The sequence below is a fragment of the Malurus melanocephalus genome, unplaced genomic scaffold (assembly GCF_030028575.1).
Source record: "Malurus melanocephalus ecotype Western Australia unplaced genomic scaffold, MMel_1.1 scaffold_106, whole genome shotgun sequence".
Classification (NCBI taxonomy): Eukaryota; Metazoa; Chordata; class Aves; order Passeriformes; family Maluridae; genus Malurus; species Malurus melanocephalus.
In genome coordinates this window covers 830363-849825 of record NW_026623338.1, presented here as the reverse complement: position 1 = coordinate 849825, position 19463 = coordinate 830363, and the positions used below count along the sequence as shown (strand labels likewise).

General features: G+C 39.6%; 1 protein-coding gene across 1 annotated transcript in view; it reads right to left on the bottom strand.

Annotated features, from left to right (window-relative positions):
* The window catches only part of SERGEF (secretion regulating guanine nucleotide exchange factor), a 139361-nt gene that overhangs the window by 90938 nt on the left and 28960 nt on the right, over nucleotides 1–19463 (bottom strand).

The following is a 19463-nucleotide window of genomic DNA, read 5'->3' as shown; positions in this document are numbered from 1 at the left end:
AAGAGCAGCACTACCCCTGGCTCTGGCAATATGGATACAGCAACAACCTTCTGGGTGCCACGCATCCCCAGCCTTTTCCTGGGGACACAGCGCCTGCAGACACAGCCCTGAGCAGCCTTACAGCCCCCGGAGATTTGCATGCCAGAGGCTGTGCCCATGGCAGCACTGCACCCCAGCCCCTGGGGCTGTCAGTGCTGTTACCAGGAGTCCCCTCCAGCCTGCAGTCACACCCTGGGCTGTTGGGCTGCTCTGAACTGCTCCAGCTCTCTCCAGCAATTCCAAGGGGACTGCAGCACAGCCGAGGACACCACCCAGACAGTTTAGCTACTGATCTGAGCAGTGTGCACTACTTTCAAACTTCAGAGGACAGGTGATATTATCTTTAGAACACAGCTCAAAAATCCAAGCCCTTAATAACGGGCTTTTGTAGGTTGCCAAGTCATCCTCTCTTTTAGGAAGTGAGGAGAACTGTCAGTGAGACAGGAAACCTGAAACACACCTTAAACCCCAATTTTCCCTCTTCTAAGGATGGCAGAGCACTCGAATATTACTTGCATAACCAGTATCACTTGACAAGTGATGCAACCACAAGCCACAAAGTTACTTGATATCCATGTTTTTCAAAGCGAAAGCTGCCTCTTCAAATATGGCTTTTTAGTTCATCTAGTGGATGAGTATAAAACTTTTCAGGTAGAACTTGATGCTCTGCCTTCAACTTGACTCCCAGACTTACATCATACTTCTGATTTCAGACCTGCAGTGCTATAAACCCACCTTCTTCCAACAGAACAAATTTGCTGCCCTCCAGGAACAGACTCGTGGCACATTCGTGCAACASGAACAGAGCTGTCCCTGATCAGAGGTGTCAGAACTCTGAAAGCTGATTTTAGTGGTAAAATTTCCCAGAAGTGAACATGCCTTATTCTGAGAGATCCATTTCAGCTTCAATTCTCAGTTTTTGACTGAGGAAAGTGTGGTGAAACACCATCTAATTTTATAATCCTGTCAGCCATATACAAAGGAAAGCAGGATTCACTAACAATAAAAAAATAAGAGTGAAAGTTTGCTATCCTGTATTCCCTCTCTAAAACAGATACTTTAACCTGCAACTCAGCAGAAAAGTTCTGGAGATTTCTAACCCTCTGGATAAATTTGGGGGTTTTTTACAGCCTAATAAATCTGCCACTGGAAATCTCTTCTCAGCTTGTGGCTCTTTTTCTGGAACAGGAGCAACAAAAATGCCTACACCCTTGTGTCCAGATCATTTTCAGCAGAATTTTTGTGTAGAATTAAACAAGCCAAGTTGCAGGCGTGAAAGCAAGCTGCCAGAGAGGCTCACAGCCACAGAATGCTCCTACAGAGCTGCAGTACCACTGTTACAACATGAGCAAAATAAACTCTGACATGCAACCATGTAGGGGGACAGAATACAAAACCATTCCTTCCTCCCCTTCAATGCCTACACTTATCAAGCAGTAGGTTCAAAGGAGGGCTGGGGGTGGGTAAGAAAATACAGGTTTGTTTCCTTCAGGTCCGCTCCCTYCTATAACTGAAAGAATGAAAAAAATGCAGTACCACTGTCAAAATTTTCCAGCTCTATTTTGGCATATCATCTTTCAAAACCAGCCTGATCTAAAAATTTCAAGCATGTTTAACTGAAGAGCCCTTGACAACATCTAATGCACAGGCTATTTATCATAAATTGAGGTGCTTATTTTTGGACTTGACATTGAAACAGCAAAGAATGTCTGTTTTGTCAATACCAGAAAAGTTTATAAATCCTGCCAAATCTATCAGTATTACGTATTTCAATGGTATTTTACATATACTGCAGAGGTATCCACAACTCTCTGCAACATTCATTCAGCATTACAGACGTGCATGCTTTGAACTCAATATGAAATCGGATCATGTTGGGAACCACTATGACTTGTCCTCTCTATGTGAACAGTTAATGGATTTAGCACTTTTAAGTAACTATTGTGATTTCTAATGTACTTCTGACATATAAAAAAAAAAAGTGTAACTTTTTTTAACGTTTCTCCCTTGCCCATTACACAGTTCTTACACACACACGATACCACTAACTGCAATGACCCTCTGCAGCTAAACGACTACAGAAAATTTTGAAAAGTTTGCAAACCTGCAAGAGACATCCTTTGTAGTCCTAAGTTTTATGTATGAAAAGACAGCAATTTCACACTTTATCACTCGCCCCAAAYGTTGTTATACAGAAATTCAAATTATTAGGTATCACAGAGGATTATAGGTTCAATGGCAAGCTGCATTCAGAACAGCCTTTTTATAGTCTTTGCCTTTTAACTATCTCAAGCTTTTTCAAGCACTTCAAACCACCTCAGTCCACCATGGCACTCTTTCAATGCCTTCAACTAAACTGATAAGACAYCTTTCCAGATCCAGCTTCCGTGCTGCTCAGATTTCTAATTTCAGAGCACACAACACCAGCAGCCACCATCTCTGCCACCAGCACTGAAGGAATCAACAGCTCCATTTGTCCACACATAGAAGTGGTGCTGACCCTGCTATGACATGCCAGGAAAGCCTCCATTAAAGCAGTTTTAAAGCAGTTTTAAAGCAGTTTCCCAAACTTACAGGTTGGTATCCCCACTAGCAATAAGCCACCCCCCTCAACACTTTGCCACTTTCTCTCCACACATGGTAGATCCTTCTTCTCCCCATCCACCTTTCAACCAAAACACATTTGCAGAAGGTCCTCAAAAATCCCCACAAAAGTGCCATGGAAATCTACCAAAGGRCTCTTCCATTCCTTATTCTCCTCTGCATGGGGAAATTACTAGGGAATAAATGTCAGCTATTCACCATGCATTAAGCCTTGRAAAGCTAAGGCAGCTTGGCAGCAAAAGACTGGTGCTTTAGGTGATKTGCAAATATACAGCTCTTCAAACCCCAGTGATTTCATCATGCCAAAACCAGACCCACAAGCAACATGGTCTAGAAGAACAGCAGCTCTCTGCTCTTGCAAAGAATTGAAAAGGTTCCTTGTAGCTGCCTTGCAGATTTCAAAGCAAAATAAARCCTTGGGCTATGTGCTGTTTTTCCACAAAATTGACTGTGAGGCCTTTAATTCAAATCCAAAGTAGAGAGTCCAGTCATATATAGAAAATAAATAAATGAAAAAAAAACAAAAGCCTCATTCCTAGCACAGTTATTTGTGGATAAAGCTGACTTAACATGTCAAGAGTAATTGAGGTGAAAAAGTTGGCTTTGTGCTTAAAGGTTCACATACCGCTGTGAGAAAGAAGAAAAATAAAGGGAACTTCTTCAGACAAGCAAAGATCCTTAAAACAAACTGCAGACAGCATACATGATTCTAGATGACTAATACTGCAACTCAGAAGAAACACTCAAATAAAAAGATTCTTATGAATCAGGACAGTCTTTTTCAAGAAACATTCTAATGATGACAAAGTCACATCTGTGTCACCTCTAAGCTCCTCTGTCTCATTTTCTGTTTACCCTTGCAGAACACAACATTGCAGACATCAGGTTTTTTAATTTTCCAAAGAGCAGAGCCTGTTTTTAGTGAACTAATTTCAATAGCCTATCTGTCACACAGCCTGTGCATCTATTGCTACTCAAAAGAAAACAGAGGACAGTGAGAAGGACACAGAATTAAACTTACTCTTATAAATTTAGAGTAAAACTGTCAGCATAAACCAACTCACCTTAATTTTATATGACCAAAGAGCAATTTATGCCAGAAAATGGAACATAACTAGAGAAACTGCAGAATAAACTCCGAAAATCAAAACAATCATTTTTAACCTCCAGATCATCGGCTTTGATTTTCAGTGCATGGATGGTTAAACTGCAGAGTAGCTTCTCAACTTATTTTCTACTTTGCAAACTTTGGAGTACAAGGAAAGTAAGAACAAAGAGGAGAGGACAGCTAATTTTAGTGTTTCTGRGCTAAAACAAAATAACAACAAAGAACTACTGAACCATGAAGCAGTTTTTCCAAGCTGCTATTTCAGTTACAGTCTTTCTTTTCCCAAGTCAGTGCTGGAAAGAAGATGCCAGCTTCTACTCTATCAGAGTAATACAAGCACCTTATTTTATCCAGAGGGGCACATTGAGAGCTCTGAACTGCTTGCATAATGCTTCTATACTTTTTGTTGCACCCAAAATGTGTATTATAGCTGACAGGAAAAAAACAGCATTTCTTCTATTTCCTTCTCTCTGGTTGCCCCTAGTAAGAAGCATCGCTCCTGCAAACTGAACTTGAGTCCCAYCCATTACATTTTAACAACTACCCTGAGAACTCATCCCTCTGACAGCTTATTATTACAGCACTGGAAGGAAGCTTCATCATTCTCAATCTCAAGCGTGTGGAAATAGTTTTGAGGACAAAAYCTAGACCTTAGGATCACAGGATTATCCAGGGTCAAAGCGACCTCAGGAGATTCAGTCCAACCTCCTGCTCCCAAGCAAATCAGCCACGAGATCTTTTCCATTCCGTAAGGCTCACATGGCACAACCTCCCCAGGCAGCCTGTTCTTCTGCTTGATTATCCTCGTGGTSAAAAAGGTTTTCCTTACATTAAGACTAAACCTCGTGTTTATATTTGTGTCTTTTGTTTCTCCAAGTTCATCTTCTCGATGAACCTCCTTGCAGGCACGGACAGGCTGCTACTCTGTACCCTTGAAATCTCCTCTTCTGCCTGCTGAATAAGACTGGTAAGATTTTCATCATGAGATTTTCATTCACCCRTTTCAGTTAAGACTAAACAAGGTACTGAGACAGTTAGCTCCCAAAACAACCCTCCAGACTTTCAGGTCTTAAAATAAATATGTGATCTTCAAAGAAACTGTAATCATTTCACAAGGGTGGACTTTTGAACTCTGATTTTTCTAAGGAAAGTTCCCATTTCTGCAATTACTTACTTAGAACAACCCATGTTATGTTTTCAGCATTATCAATACTACTCTAGGGCTAAACAAGTCTCCTACAATTTAAGTGTGAATGGATTGGTTTTAATCACTGTTTCAAAATAATGCCTGAGAACAGAGGGTGAAGAGCAAAATTTCTCTCCTGAGTAGCAAATTACTGCAATAAATTTGGGCAACCACACAGAAAGCTAGAAAATAAAATTCTGTGCTGCCTTCATATACAGCAGCATTAAAATATACTGGRTTAGGTTCATAATATCACTGTTAAAGTTCGCTCTTCTCTAAGGATCTATATGCTATTACTCTGCAAACCTTCACAAGAATAAATTATGCTTTCCAAGCATTAAAAACACATTAACATGACATAAGGCATGGAAAATTCAAACTTCAAATACTTACTGAACCCAATAGATCATAAACCAAATCAGTATTAGAAAAGAGAAGAGGGTTACATTAATTAAAATAAAGCTCTCTGAAATAATTAAGTGATTTTTCAGCCACTGTGATAACACACATTCCAATGGATGATATCAGTGAAAGAGTCATTTAGACACAATTTCACTTTTAGTCATTTACTGGAACTCATAACCCTCTGGCCCAATTCCAGAAGATTTCTCAAATCCAATATAAAAAAACTTCAAGTCAGCTTGAACAGCCACTAAAAACCTACACCATGCCACGTGAACTGTAAGCTGCTATGAGACACAGACAGTAATACAGCAGCACATTTTAAAACTGTTTTCATTTCTCAGGGCTCTTCAATTACGATAAAGAAAAAACTTAACAACAAACATTAACTTCTCTCATCATTTCACTGACCACGTTATTAGCCAATTCCTTCACTTGTCCCCCATAAGAGACAAAGCCAGTATGTTTATTCTTGCTCATAAATAAATGTTTCATTTCTTAAAAACATTTGCATGGAGCTAGAATCTGTTACACTTAATCATCTCCAGCTTTACCTTATTTCTCAAATAAATAGGTCTAATTAAGCCTATTCTCAAGCCAACAGACCTAATTCTCTGCATAGCTGAATGTAAAACTGAGTGTTGTCAAACAACAACTAGAATATTGTTATCCAAATACACTTTAGAAACTCAGTTGAAASTACAACAGTACTGTGAAGCTAAATTAAAACAGGAGATTTTTTTTTTTAATAGCTGACATGAGGCTGCAATCTTGCTATTCCACTTGGTATTAGAACGTGAAATGTCATACTTTCACAATTTTTTAAAAACAAGCTTTCAATATATTYTTTTTTCTAAACCATCACAAGTACCACAAGACTTACCAGAAAAAGTTGCCTTAATACACATACGCAGCTCCTCACAATCACTGTCATCACTACCTTGAATGAATCTCAGGTATACAGTTTTTATATCATTATATCATATATTTATATTATTTTTATGACAGCCACCAGAAAATGAGCAATATTATGGCTTTACAACATGGTGGGCAACTCCTCTGGATACTGCAGAGCTCTATTGATTTGAGTGCACCTCTCTGTATCAACACTGGACCTGACCCAGGAACTCCTGCCGCACTTCAGGTCTCCTGTCAAGAGTACTGCAGAGCTGAGTGCTGTCAGCAAACGAGTATCAATGAGTTATACACAGGAGATATACTATGTAGAGTTACACTGCCCACAGGCATGGTGGCTGGATTTTACTTCATGTCTTTTAGTCTCCTCTGTCCATCGGACACTCAGTGCTCTATTTAATCATGTGGGTTGTACCCCTCTTCCTTTTGCAGCTGTTTTCCAAAGATAAGCTCTGAACTGTGTTGATGTTCTGAGCCAGCTCACCTGCAAAGATTGTTTGAGAACCCTGCCCACTGGGACATGACTCAGAGCAGAAGGTAGGTACACAATGCTTTCTGATTTTAGCATGGCAATGAGACAGGAGCAGCAGTACAAGCAGTACTTTGCAACTTCTAGATGAGGAGATGCACTTGGCCTTACTCACACTAAGCTGACAAAATAATTTTGTAGTCATGGAAATCCACTTGTGCCTTCCTTCTGCTCCCCCAGGATCATGAAGTTTGCCTTGTTATGACTGGGAATGTGCTGGTCTTCAAGTCTTCATACATCTCCATCCACTAATGGCAGGTTTGAGGTGTCTTACAAAGGCAGAAAGATAGGAGAGAAACATTTGGGGATTCTTCTACATGTAGTAGTGCTTATGCTTTGAAAAAGTGGTGGAGAATGCAAAACTTTGACCACTGTTTGACCACTTGATTGACCACTATGTCTTTTATTCATTTCATGAACTCTGGCAGCAGAATCTGCCAGGGGAGGATGGAGGAAATGTGCTGCTACATATATAACCAGAGCAAGAAAAAGACTAAAGATGGGGCAGGCCAGCTCTAAAACTCAGCTGAAAAGTTTGATAATGATCCAGGGGAAATAAAAGTGCTACTGCATCTCACCTCGAGGTAATGCCCTTAGATGAAAAAAAAAAAAAAAAAAAAAAAAAAAAAAAAAAAAAAAAAAAAAAAAAAAAAAAAAAAAAAAAGCATGAGTAAACAAGCCATAGCTTCAGGCTTCCACAGTATAGAAGTGTCTTCTTTCCAAAAGCACGAGAATATATAGTGTATAGTGTCCCTGAGATAGGGACTGGCCTGAATTGATCACCCTGAAGGTCCAAACTCTCTGTAGACCTTGAAGGACACCTCCTTATAGCCACTAAAAACTTTGTTCTTTTCTCTTAGAAATAATGCACTGAAGTATCCAAAAATTTATGGCCAAACACACATTTTCAAAAGAGATACCAAAGCTGTCTCTGCAGACCATGTCTCCCAGGTGCAGGTCCAGCACTAAGACAAATGTGAACAGTGTGACAAGCTTRTTTAGGTGTGCAGCTCTGGCTTCCCAGCAGGCACACCAGATGGCTCTCAGTGGGTCCACACAACAACAACTCTCTTGGGCAAGGAAGCAAGGGAAAGAAAGAGAGGAAAAAGCACAGCAGCAAAATACCTCATGAGGAAGCTCCAGCTAAACTGAATTGTAATGATTATTGTCCTGCATGAGAGATCTTTGTCAAATAAATTATGAGTGAAAGCAAATTACCTGAACTGTTGGGAGGTACAACTTGGACAAATACAGCAACCACAACTTTTCTAATACTGGTTCTCTCAAATAGAAGTAATCCTCTTTAATTATACCAAGGCATACATAAATTACAACACTTCTTGTATTTTTGTCTTACCATGAATTTAATTAAAAATTTCTAAGTGAATGACATTAAAATAGCCTCATTGAGGAGCTAAGCTAGAATTCATAAATTTGCTTTTGCTAGCTCAAACATAAAACTAATTTAGCATCACCCTTCCAAATGTTTTAATGTTTTTGATTCCTCTTCTCACTATCAGCCAACATAAAGTGCTGAAAAAGAGAGTTAGATGGAATCCAAATTTGAGTATTATTTGGTATATTAAACATTTCTCTTAATAAATGYATAAGCATACAATGCAAGTGCATCACAATCATAGTTATCTAACATGAATAAATTTTTTGGACTTTGGTCCCAATTCCTCAAACTATCAAAATTGCACGCTTAGTCCTGTCAGAGAATGTTTCTCTTGCAAACGTAAGACTCAAAGAACAAGCACATGCAGTCTCACTGAATGGCAAGAGATATTTCTGAAGCGTGCTACCTGTTGCCAAAAAGATAATAAACAGTAGTATAATTTGAAATCCCTGAAGCAGCACAGGTTATCTAACAGAAGCTGTCAGTAACTAAAGCAAAAAGGGGAGAGTACAGGCAAAAAAAGGTCTGAAAGAGCAACATGGAATGTATAATTTCAGCAGAGCTACATCAGTAGTCCCTCGCATACTTAGCATTACTAAATTCAAAGTCCTCAGATAAAATGACTTTATTAGAATCTTTCTGGCATGGCATGCTGAGCACAAACTCAATGTAAGTGAATAAATGCTCCTTTCTCACTGGCTTTCAGCCAATCTGACTGCAAAACAGAGGCCTCAGACACAAAAACAGCCATCCTTGAAGACCCTGAATACCAGCAGTGCATTGCTGACTCATTTGGCCACACGACATTGCAGATATCTCCATGTACCATGATGGAAAGCAAAACAGGACACTACTTTATCCTCATTGGTTAAAGAGAATGGGATGGGGAACATTATCTCTCAAACATGAAAGACATGAAAACCACATCAAATCCTATTTCATATTGCTGAACAGTTTGTCAGCTAAGTTAAAACATTTGTATCTTAAGATTCTTAAATACCATCACTGTAATTCACAAATACCATCTCAATCTGAGTAAAAAAGACACAAGCATTTTGCTTTTCATGCTCCTCCAAGCAGTCTGCATTTCAGACTTGCTGTGGCAAGGAAAACCAGAGACAGCAAATTAATCCTGTAAGCCTTAATGTAAATAGATGAACCAAGACAAAGCCTACTCTGTTCCAAGTACTTTCACATTTTCAGATGTTGCAAATCTCAACATTATGTTTTATTTAGGAGATTTACGTCTAACATGTAAACTAAACAAAAAAATTCCTGAGAAAGTTTTACAACTGACCATGCAAATGCTTTTCTACAAGTCTCTACATCTTTCTTAGTCTCAATTCTGTGTGACAGAGGCCCCAGATAAAAATACTGAGTAGAATCAGCAGTATGAAAGAGATAGAAGGCATAGGAATATGCAGCAAAACTTTAAAAGTGACTGTCATCACAGATTTCCATTATCTCATTTGTTTAAGGTTATCTGGTAGAGTAACCATGAAACAATATTTTGTAGTATTTTAAAACAGAATTAGGAAYCAAAGCATAACAGGTGCCATGAAACAGCAAAAAGAAGATTGTGAATTTTTGGTTTCTGAAGACTGAAAACATCCCCTCCCACCACAACCTGTGACTTGCATTCCCAGTGAAAACATCAGATTCACTGTGAAGCAAAAAAATCAATCTGTGTGTTCTAAAGAACCTGGCATGCACTTTCAAAGTAATCCTTTCAGACATGGAAAATTCGAATTTTCAAAAGACAAGCTGACACCTACTAGCTCAAGATAAGATCACTGGTAATAAAACTTAGGCTCTCAAATACCGTATTTCCAACACTGATAAGAATTGTTTTAATAAATGTTCTCCTTGCCCAACAATCTAYTCAAGATGAAACAAAGGGTAGGATCAAATAGAGGCTTCAGACTTGAATCACTTCTTCATACAAGTATTCAAGGCAGACCAGGTAAGGTGAAAAGACTGCCTTTTGCCAGCTGTTCTAAATGCAAGATGTTGAGACAGAGATTTACCTCACAAATGCACAGCAGAATCCCCTATATATACACCTGTGTACTGCATTAAGCAAGGTGGCCTAAGAGTAACCAGTGATACAGTAGGAACTTTGAACAAGCTGCAAGCAGCCAGCGTGGGAAGTTACTGCAATGCTTTCCAGACTTCCATGCAAGAACATTTCTACCACTTCTGCCTTTGAGCCAGCCCCACAGCACCTTCCCCAGCTATGGACTGTGACACTAAACTGCAAACTGGACCAGACTTTCACAAAGATGATTTTGCAGAGCTTTAATATATGACAACCACAGATGAAGAATCAAGGTAACACCTCTGTCCTCCAGCAAACACATTCATTCCACTTGTATTTCTCACCCACTGAGTTTTCAAGCAAATACAGCAAATACAGTGCATTGCTGATGTGTTGAACTCACCAACACAGCTATGACAGCTTAACCCAAAGTATTACAGTCCCCCCAAGAGGTTAATGGCAGGACTTGCAGGCTCCCATCACACCACAAACATTGCTTGATCTCAGTAGGCTTGAATGCAGCCAGATGAAAAACTTCTGCTTGCATGGTATCACTGCAGCCTCAATGATCTAATCCACTGGGAAGACTTCAGAGACACAAACTGGAGAAGAGCCATCTCCCTATATGGTTTTCATGGAAAGGAAGAAATACATTTTAACCAAGAATTTGAAACACCTGCTATAATTAAAAACCTGGTAATGCTTTCTATCTTGCTTCCTTTCCTTATTTTCTGGCAAAATTTTGAAAAAAATCTTGTAACTGTCCTTCCAAAAGTCACAAAGTTGTTTTTTTTATAATCGTAAACAAATTATTGTCTAAATGTAATAGATACAGAGCTGTTTACCCTAAAAAGTTGGAGCTCCTTTTTCATTTTAACTGCATTACCACAGTGAGTAATACATCTTTTAAAAAATTAGGATGCCTTTATCTTTTCTTTGTAGTGGTTAAATCCTAAAAAAGGAGCAGTCGCAAGAAGTCAAAGAAAAAAAACAAACAATTCACTGAATTTTTCTGGAATTTACTTTTGTGCATTTAAGTCATAAACCCTTTCTCAAAAGTACCGAAGAAAAAGGATTTTCCTTCATCCGTACAAAAAAAAAAAAAAACAACAAAAAAACAACCAAAAAACCACCACAAAACCACGAGAAATCAAAATAAGGGCCAGAGAAAACATGAGAAGGGGATAAGATCCAAGAATCAAAAATCATAGCCTGTGCTTGCATCAGAACAGAAAACACGAAGTACAACAACTTGGCATATACAAAAGCAATAAAGGAATTGCAGTTACAAACACCAACAATCTATCTTGTCATAACACTTGAATGTTAGACACTGTAATATCATTGTCTAATCTGTTAGACATTGTTAAATGGCTTTCATCCTTTCCTCTCAGTATTCTCTTGTGAGGCCCAAGAGAGCCTAGTTTTGTTTTTGGTGGGTTTTTTTTTTTTTTTCTTTCTATAGAAATGAACCTTGGTCTCATTTCCAAGGTTTTAAATGGGTTTACAGCTTTGAAATTAACTAACAGTGGAGGCTGCAGAAAAACCTTGACAACTTAAAAAAAAAAAAAWGCTGGACAGGAGAGATTTCCACCAAAGAAATCACCAGCAAGAAATATGGCTATTTATATTTAATACTTGTTACTTTAACACTTAAGAGAACAACATTATGTCAAACAATGTTCTGGAAAAAACCCACACTCCTCACTGCAACCTGATGCACTTGTTACCAAGGAAGGGATTGTTTACATTAGTTTTACACCTGGGAGGGGAAGAAAGAACTGTGAAAATGGGAGCTAAAGTGGCAAACTGTARAAGAAGGCATTTTCAACATCCTACCTCTAAGGAACTACCAAATTTTGTCTCTCTGAAAATGAAATCTAAAAAATTTTTGTAAGGTTTTTATTGACTTTTTCTATGGCAAAAAAAAAAACCTGCAAGGCATAGGGTTTTTTTCAGTCTTTGCTGGCATCTGATTACATGCAAAATCCACTGAATTTATGGAGACCTCAGCAATTAACTGCCAGGAGACCAAGAAAAAACCCTTAGGCAGGTTTTAAAACAGGAGACAGTTTACCATTTTCGTCTTCACAGGACTAGATCCATCATGTCTACTTTTTCCTCCCTCTTCCCCCGCCTCCTTCCACAAAAAAAAGTTGCTTGAAAGCAGGGACAAAGACACAGACTGTATTAGACCATCTACTAWAAAACTGACAGAATCCAGAAGTAGCTTCTGCCTTTAACAACTTCAGCCTAAAGCAGAGAAAGGCAGCCAACAGGCAAAGGAGATGAGCCACCAGGTGGCAGGACAAAAAGGTCACTGTCACTGAGCTGGAAAGTCTTGGAAAGCTGCTGTGGGCCATGGCACAGCAACACCCTCAGCATCACAGCAGAAACACAAGTCTCTCTTTGCTGAATCTTTCATTGAACAGGAGCTTTATAGTAACTTAAAACCAAAGCAGAAAGGTTAGAAAGACTGGTAGGGCCCAGAGTTTGAGTGACTCCTTGGAAAGCAAAAGCTGGAAACATCAGACAAATACAAACAAACGCCATCACCAGCAAAAAAGTACAAGCACAACCCAGGTTCAAACCGAATCCAAAACCCCTAAATCAAAAGCAGGGAGAARCAGACTGTGTGCTGGCACTGCCTTGGTGAGTTTATGGCCCCACAGTGACAAATGGGTTTGAAAGGACCAATGTTACAACACAATTAACAGGTAGAGAGTTGGCACCACTAGGATCTTTCCCTTCTCATTCACCTGCAGTACCCTACCCCGTAGTGCATTATATTCTCTACCTACCGAATGTGTACTACCTATTAAAGAATAACTTTTCAGAAGTAACATTCTTCTTAAGGAGACAGAAAAAAAAAACAACTAACGTAGTCACTTTCACTAATACAAAAGAGTAAACCATTATAAAGACTGTTCGACCAAATTCCTGTGAGGGTAAGTTAAATGAGGTATTTCTCCTTGACAATTTTTCCCTAAGATTCCTCCCTTAGAGAATCTGCCAATAAAATTCATCAACACAACTGAAATAGGAAAGGTAAGTAGCATTTACACCAGAAGTTTCTTGACCTGAAGTTCTGGGGTCAGCCAGGTAAAAAACAATTAGTCTAACCTCAAATCATCATTTTGGCATTATTTTCCCATCCATAAAAGGAGGTATGGATGAGATTTCTTTGCAGAGAACGCTGCAAATTGATAGCTTTGTTCCAGTTCACTACACTTTCTTATTGATTTTCTCTCGTTTTAGCCTGCATTGATTTGTTAATCCCTTCTCTGTAACAGTCCTGATGACAAATTGAGAATGAAAAACTGYGTGCTTTAGGGCCTTTTCCACTAGCCTCTAACTTCAAATCATATTTTCACTTGCACTTGGAACATGTCCATGCACTTACCCTAGGTTAGGTCTGATTCACSTCAAACTAGGTTGGGTGCATTTTATACTGAAACCTTTCTGTTCGGGCTTCTCAGGGATGAACAAGGCAACCAAAATCACATCAGTGAGCCAGAATTGGAGTCCTGCACTAACAGCTGACACCYTCCAAGGTTGCTGCTCACAGAGACTTCGTCTCAAGTACATTTTTTTAGCAATTTTGCAGCACTGCCCATGGTTGATTAGCAGGCATTAACTGCATCATGTATCTGAAGGGCATATACTGAGCATTTATGGCATTTCTTGGTGCAAAGAAATCCTTCAGAGGAGCACAATGAGCTGGATCACAAATTGTCTCTAAGCTCAGAGCTGCAGTCACGGTGCATTGTTACTAGAAAAATCCATGCAGAAGGATRGGATCCAGACAGTGTTTTTAATTTAAGAAATATAGTATGAGCATAAAGAGATCAGAGGGTTACAACAAGGCAAGTTAGATTAGTAATTTTGCTATTAATAAGCTCATTAAATAGAGCTGCCAATTTGGTGTCATTGTTAGGGCCTCACTACTGACAGCTGATGCCTGTCTGCACAAGCYATGGCTACTGCTGCAAGTAGTTTTAGTCTCTTTTCATTTTCCTGCTACTTTCAGAGATCTCCGAGTGAGGTACTCATTTGGAATTCTAACTGCAACACACCACCAAATTGAAATTAATTTATGAGTCATGAAGATTAAGGGTTGTCCACAGTCACATTTGTAACACCTCAGTCATCACATGCTGGGCGGGTCTCYACCTCCTGACTTCACCCCATGTCAGTCCTCTCCTACACCACCCCATCTGTCAGGAAATCGACCTTTCCTGGTCTCCCATACAGACTACAGAGCAGCCTGGCCCTGGCTGCCACCTCACTGCTGCAGTACAACCCCAGGAGACTAATTTTGGTCATTTTAAACCAATCCTCATCTGCAAAAGTGATGCTTGGAAAGCCTCTAGCTTGTACCCACACAGCATGTGCTCCCTGGCAGCGCGGGAGTTCTCCTTTGCCATTCATTTGGTGTGACTTTGGTTTCCCATCTCCCTCTCKGCAATGCCAGCTGCAGGGAAATCGGCAGGGGTGGCAGGAAGCACRGTGCTGGGAACCAGTATCACCTCCTCTTTGCTTTCCAAAAATTACAGCCCCAGAGTTGGTGAGCTAGGCTCTGCTCATAACACAGTGCTATTCTTAACTTGAAGAAATGACTTTGCTACGAATGTTAAATGTCGCTCTACCCAGGCCATAAAATACTCTTCACAAACCACAGTCATGTCTTAATGGGATAAGAAAAGCACAGAATAAGTGGGATGGCTGCCTGGGCAAAAAGCGGCRTTTGGGTTCCAGAAGTTTGGTACTGCTCTCAATTTCCTGCTTAGGAGAATGGCAGGGAGAGCTGACTAACCAAATAAATAAATCCTGTTTCTTCATTGCCTGTGACATGACTGTAAACTCTTAGTGTTCTTGCAGTGCTGCCAAGATTAGTGTTACTCTCCTACACAGGGCATGCAGAGCACACAAACACACCTAATCAAACACAGACTTGCTGCATTCTGTATGCAGACTGTAGTTTCATCTTCTGTTACACATCCTGTTTGGGTTTTTCCCCTCTAATGATAATTTCAACAATTTGGTCCCTTATATTCATCCTTAACTGCAATTTATTATTTGCACAGTGAGCTGTACCCAGAATCCACTTCTCCATGGCCTTTATTTTCCTTTATTGTCACTTAAAATYAATTGATAAGCCAAGAACTCAATGCAAGAATATTAAAGCAACCATCTTGATATTAAAATTTTCATCATTGCATCTCTAAAACAGCATAACAAATTCAATCAAGGAAAATTCACCAATGCCATTTCTCAAATGATATGGATCAAGACCAGCTTGTAAAAGACACCAGTTCATGACAGAAACAAAATCCCAAACCAAAAAATTCACAACATACACCAATGTACTAAATGYTTACCAAGTAAGAAACTCCACATCACTTCCACTTGTTTTGCATTTATGTCCTTCCCTAACACCCAGAGTAGGTTTTATTAAGCAGCTTATTGGATCAGTTACTACACACACATTCTCAAACTTTGAACAGTAAACGTGGTTTAGGAAAATTCAACTTSTTTCTTGCCCACAAAAGTATAAAACTCTCCTTCTGAACATTCAAAATAAAAACATTTACAGTAACCAGTCAAACAACTAAGTATTCAAAAGTCACACACAGAGCATAGATGTGATAAATAATATCAGGTTATTTCTTTTGATACCCTTTAAAGTCTCAACTATAGGTTTACTTACAAAGAGGCCTCTAATGAATTTCCCTGATAAGTCAAAAACTGTTGTAATTTTTTTTAAACCAAAAGGTTCCATTTTCAATATTATTGTGACTATATGTTAAGGTAACAATGTGTATGCATTAATATATCAGCTATATAAGCAATTCATTATCATCATACAGATGTCTTAGATTTGTCTTGTAGGCAGCTGCTTATATAGTTTGCAACATGAATGGGGAAATGGAAAAAAACAAGAAAAGGCTAAAACCAATGCTACTTTTCAAACACTTAATCAAAAATGACATCTTACCACAACTGCACTGAAAAGAGCAGCAATGAACTTTGACTGCAAAGGGCCATGAGAATGTGGGTATTCGTGATGTCATTCCCTGAAAWAAAGGAACCATACAGAGGATCCAAAGCAATCTGTATTGAACAGGATGAACACACACATTGGAACCATGGGCCACAGTAGGATCAGGATAAACACAGTAGGCACATGTTGTCACAAGCCTGCCAGTTATTTTCATTTCTGGACACAACTGGTGCCTACATCAATCATCAAGATTCAAGTTGAATGATGGTTATTTTTTAATTTCCTAATTGAATTTTCAGAGAAATTTTCCTCAGAAAACTGTGATCTAGGACAGCTTGCTTTAAGTAGAAAAAGACAGGACATGATGAAAGCATGGCTCCATGTGAAGCCATGCATATCCAAAGTAACTGCAGCCCTTCCTTCCATCCAGCTTAGCAAGAAACATTCAGCACTGCACAGACACTTCTCACTTATTTATCGCTGCAGCAAATGTTTGCTGCAATGTGAATGACATGCTGAACATACCATAAACAGTAGAATGATAGCTATTAAAGCCAAAAATACCAAACAGACTGGAAAAGCATTTTGACAAGGAGGAATCATTAAACCAGGTCTTTGTAGCATTTGCTAAATACAGAGACTCATCATATTTTGGGCCATTTGTATTTAATTGTCCTTTCATCTGAAGAGCAGCGGATGAATGTGCATCAGGCAGCAGATGAGTCAGATGTTCTGAAGAGGTCCCATCAAGGACGCCCCACAACACAAGAGCACTTCATGCAAAATACCTCACACAACTTCTTCTCAGTGCCTTGGCCTATTCCATSGTGGTTATGCACCAAAGCACTGAAAAGAAAACAGCAAATAGTCCTGCAGTCACAAAATGCAAGAACAATCAGCACCAGGAACCTCCACACACACTTTGAAAGCTTTCCAGGAAGACACACTCAGATTAGGGGACAATTATTTAAAATGCAGACTTTCATTCTTCCTTTGCTTCATTTTAAAGGAAAAAAGTGCTCTTATTTCTCAAGGTCAGTATCGTCAGTTGAAGTCAAACTCACAATGGAATAGGTCACTCACAACACTTCAAAAATTAGGTTTTGAAGTGGCAGCTACAGACATTATAACAGTATCAGTTCAAAGAATCCCTGGTCTGTGGTGGAAAAAGTAGGCATGCCATGGGCATGGAGACAAGAAGCAACACAGGAGGTTAAATCTACTGTGCTGTCCTTGAGGTAAACTCATGTGTCTTTTATAGTGTCCTCTAATCCTTAGATTAGTTTCTCCACTTCGGCTTTAACAAAATTAACTGAAGTGCAGAGGCAATCAGCAGACCACAGCTTTGCCAAAAATTCAGTTGAATCATTAAAAGTGATTTATAAAAATAGAGCATGAATAAAAATCATCAGTCACAAACCTCAACTGTTAAACTGTCTCTCTGCATTAAACACAAAAATTGGAATTGTTAGTTCAAGGTAAACATCGAAAAGAACTCCTCTATATTCCTTTCACTTCAATTCTCAAATCAAATTCCTTYTCCATATGACAACAAATGGAAAAAGGGATAGCTATGTGTATTAAAAAAAGAACAGCTCACTCTACATAGCCTACATACTGCAATTTAACTCATTTTCAAGTATAAGTTCTAGCTTTGGCATTATTTTGTAATCTTGAAGTGAAACAATTTAGGTTCTTATTAGGTTTTTTCTTYTCTCATCAACACAGCTCCTCCTAGGATGCAGATGATCCTCTTAAATCATCTTTGTGCTGTTACCTCAGCAAAGAATGATGTCTGCTCYAGAAYAGTGCCATTGCTAATCTCTCAAATCAGGTCTCTCACATGTCTRTAAGGAGGAGCAACACTGAGGGCAGCAAAATAAAGAAGAGATTGTTGTCTCTCTTTCTTTTCAAGGAATGGATCACTTCACTTTCATGGGTCACTTGTCCTGCCAAGGATAAGCTTCCCTGTGCAAAAGCTGCAGATGCCTTGGCTTTGTATTGTTCGAGAAACAACAGAAAACTTATTTGGGACACTGCACCAAGCACAGATGGAAAACAGTGTAAAGCAGATTCAGAAATGGAGTTGTCTACTGGGAACTAATGACGAGAAGCAAGGACACCCATGTCAAAAGGGACAAGAAAGCCATCTGAGAYTCTGAGGAATTAAAATTGACTAAACATCAGTGCAGCATCATGGGCTCTGGAGCTCCTGTCAGGGTCCCTTGGAATGGCAWCCCTTCCCTTCAGCRTGTCATCTGCACAGCACAGTTTGGTGTTGRCAGATTTTCTAAGGGTGCCCTCCATCCCACTGTCCATGTCACTGACAGACAGCACAGGTCCCAATACCAGTGCCTGAGGAACACCACTCCTCACAGCTCTCCAGCTACACATTGAGCCACTGACCTCAAATCCTTGACTGCAAAGATACAGCCAGTTTCTTATCCACTGAGTCATCCACACATCAAATCCATGCCTCTCCAGGTTACAGCTGGGATGCCATGTGGGAAAGTGTCAAATGCCTTGCACAAGTCCAGGYAGATTATGTCAGTTGCTCTTCCCTCACCCACCAATGCTGAAACCACATCACAGAAGGCCACCAAATTTGTCAGGCTGGTGGGCAAATTTGCCCTGGTTGGCTGTCATCAATCACTCCCTTACTTTCCAAGTGCCTTAGAATAGTTTCCAGAAGGATCTGCTCCATGATCTTGCCAGACACCGAGRTGAGACCGACCARCCTGTAGTTCCCRAGGTCTTTCTTAKTTCCCTTTTTTAAAATGGGGGTTATTTTTCCCTTTTTCCAGTGGGAAATTCACTAAACTGCCAYGACTTCTCAAGTATGATGGATGATGGCCTAGCCAATTGCTCTGTCAGCTCGGTCAGGACCCATGGACTTCTGCACCTTCAAATTCCTTAAATGGTGTCAAACCTGGTCTTTTCTGAGAGTAAGCAGTGCTTCACTCTCCTTTTCCCTGCCTTTGCCCTCTGCAACTTGGGCCATGTGGCTGGAGAACTTTCTGGTTGGTTGGTTTTAACACTTCAGCCTTTTTTAGAACAAGGTCACTTTTCAGAAGTTTCACAGGTTTTGTTTAATCCCTTGTTGAAGTTTACTGCCCTGGATGATTACACTCTGACAGTGGCACCTGGACAGATAATTAATCTGATTTTAAGCCAACAAGGCTGCACCTTTAACAAAATCCACGTTCTTCCACCTGCTCTCCCATCTCTGCTTTCCTGAA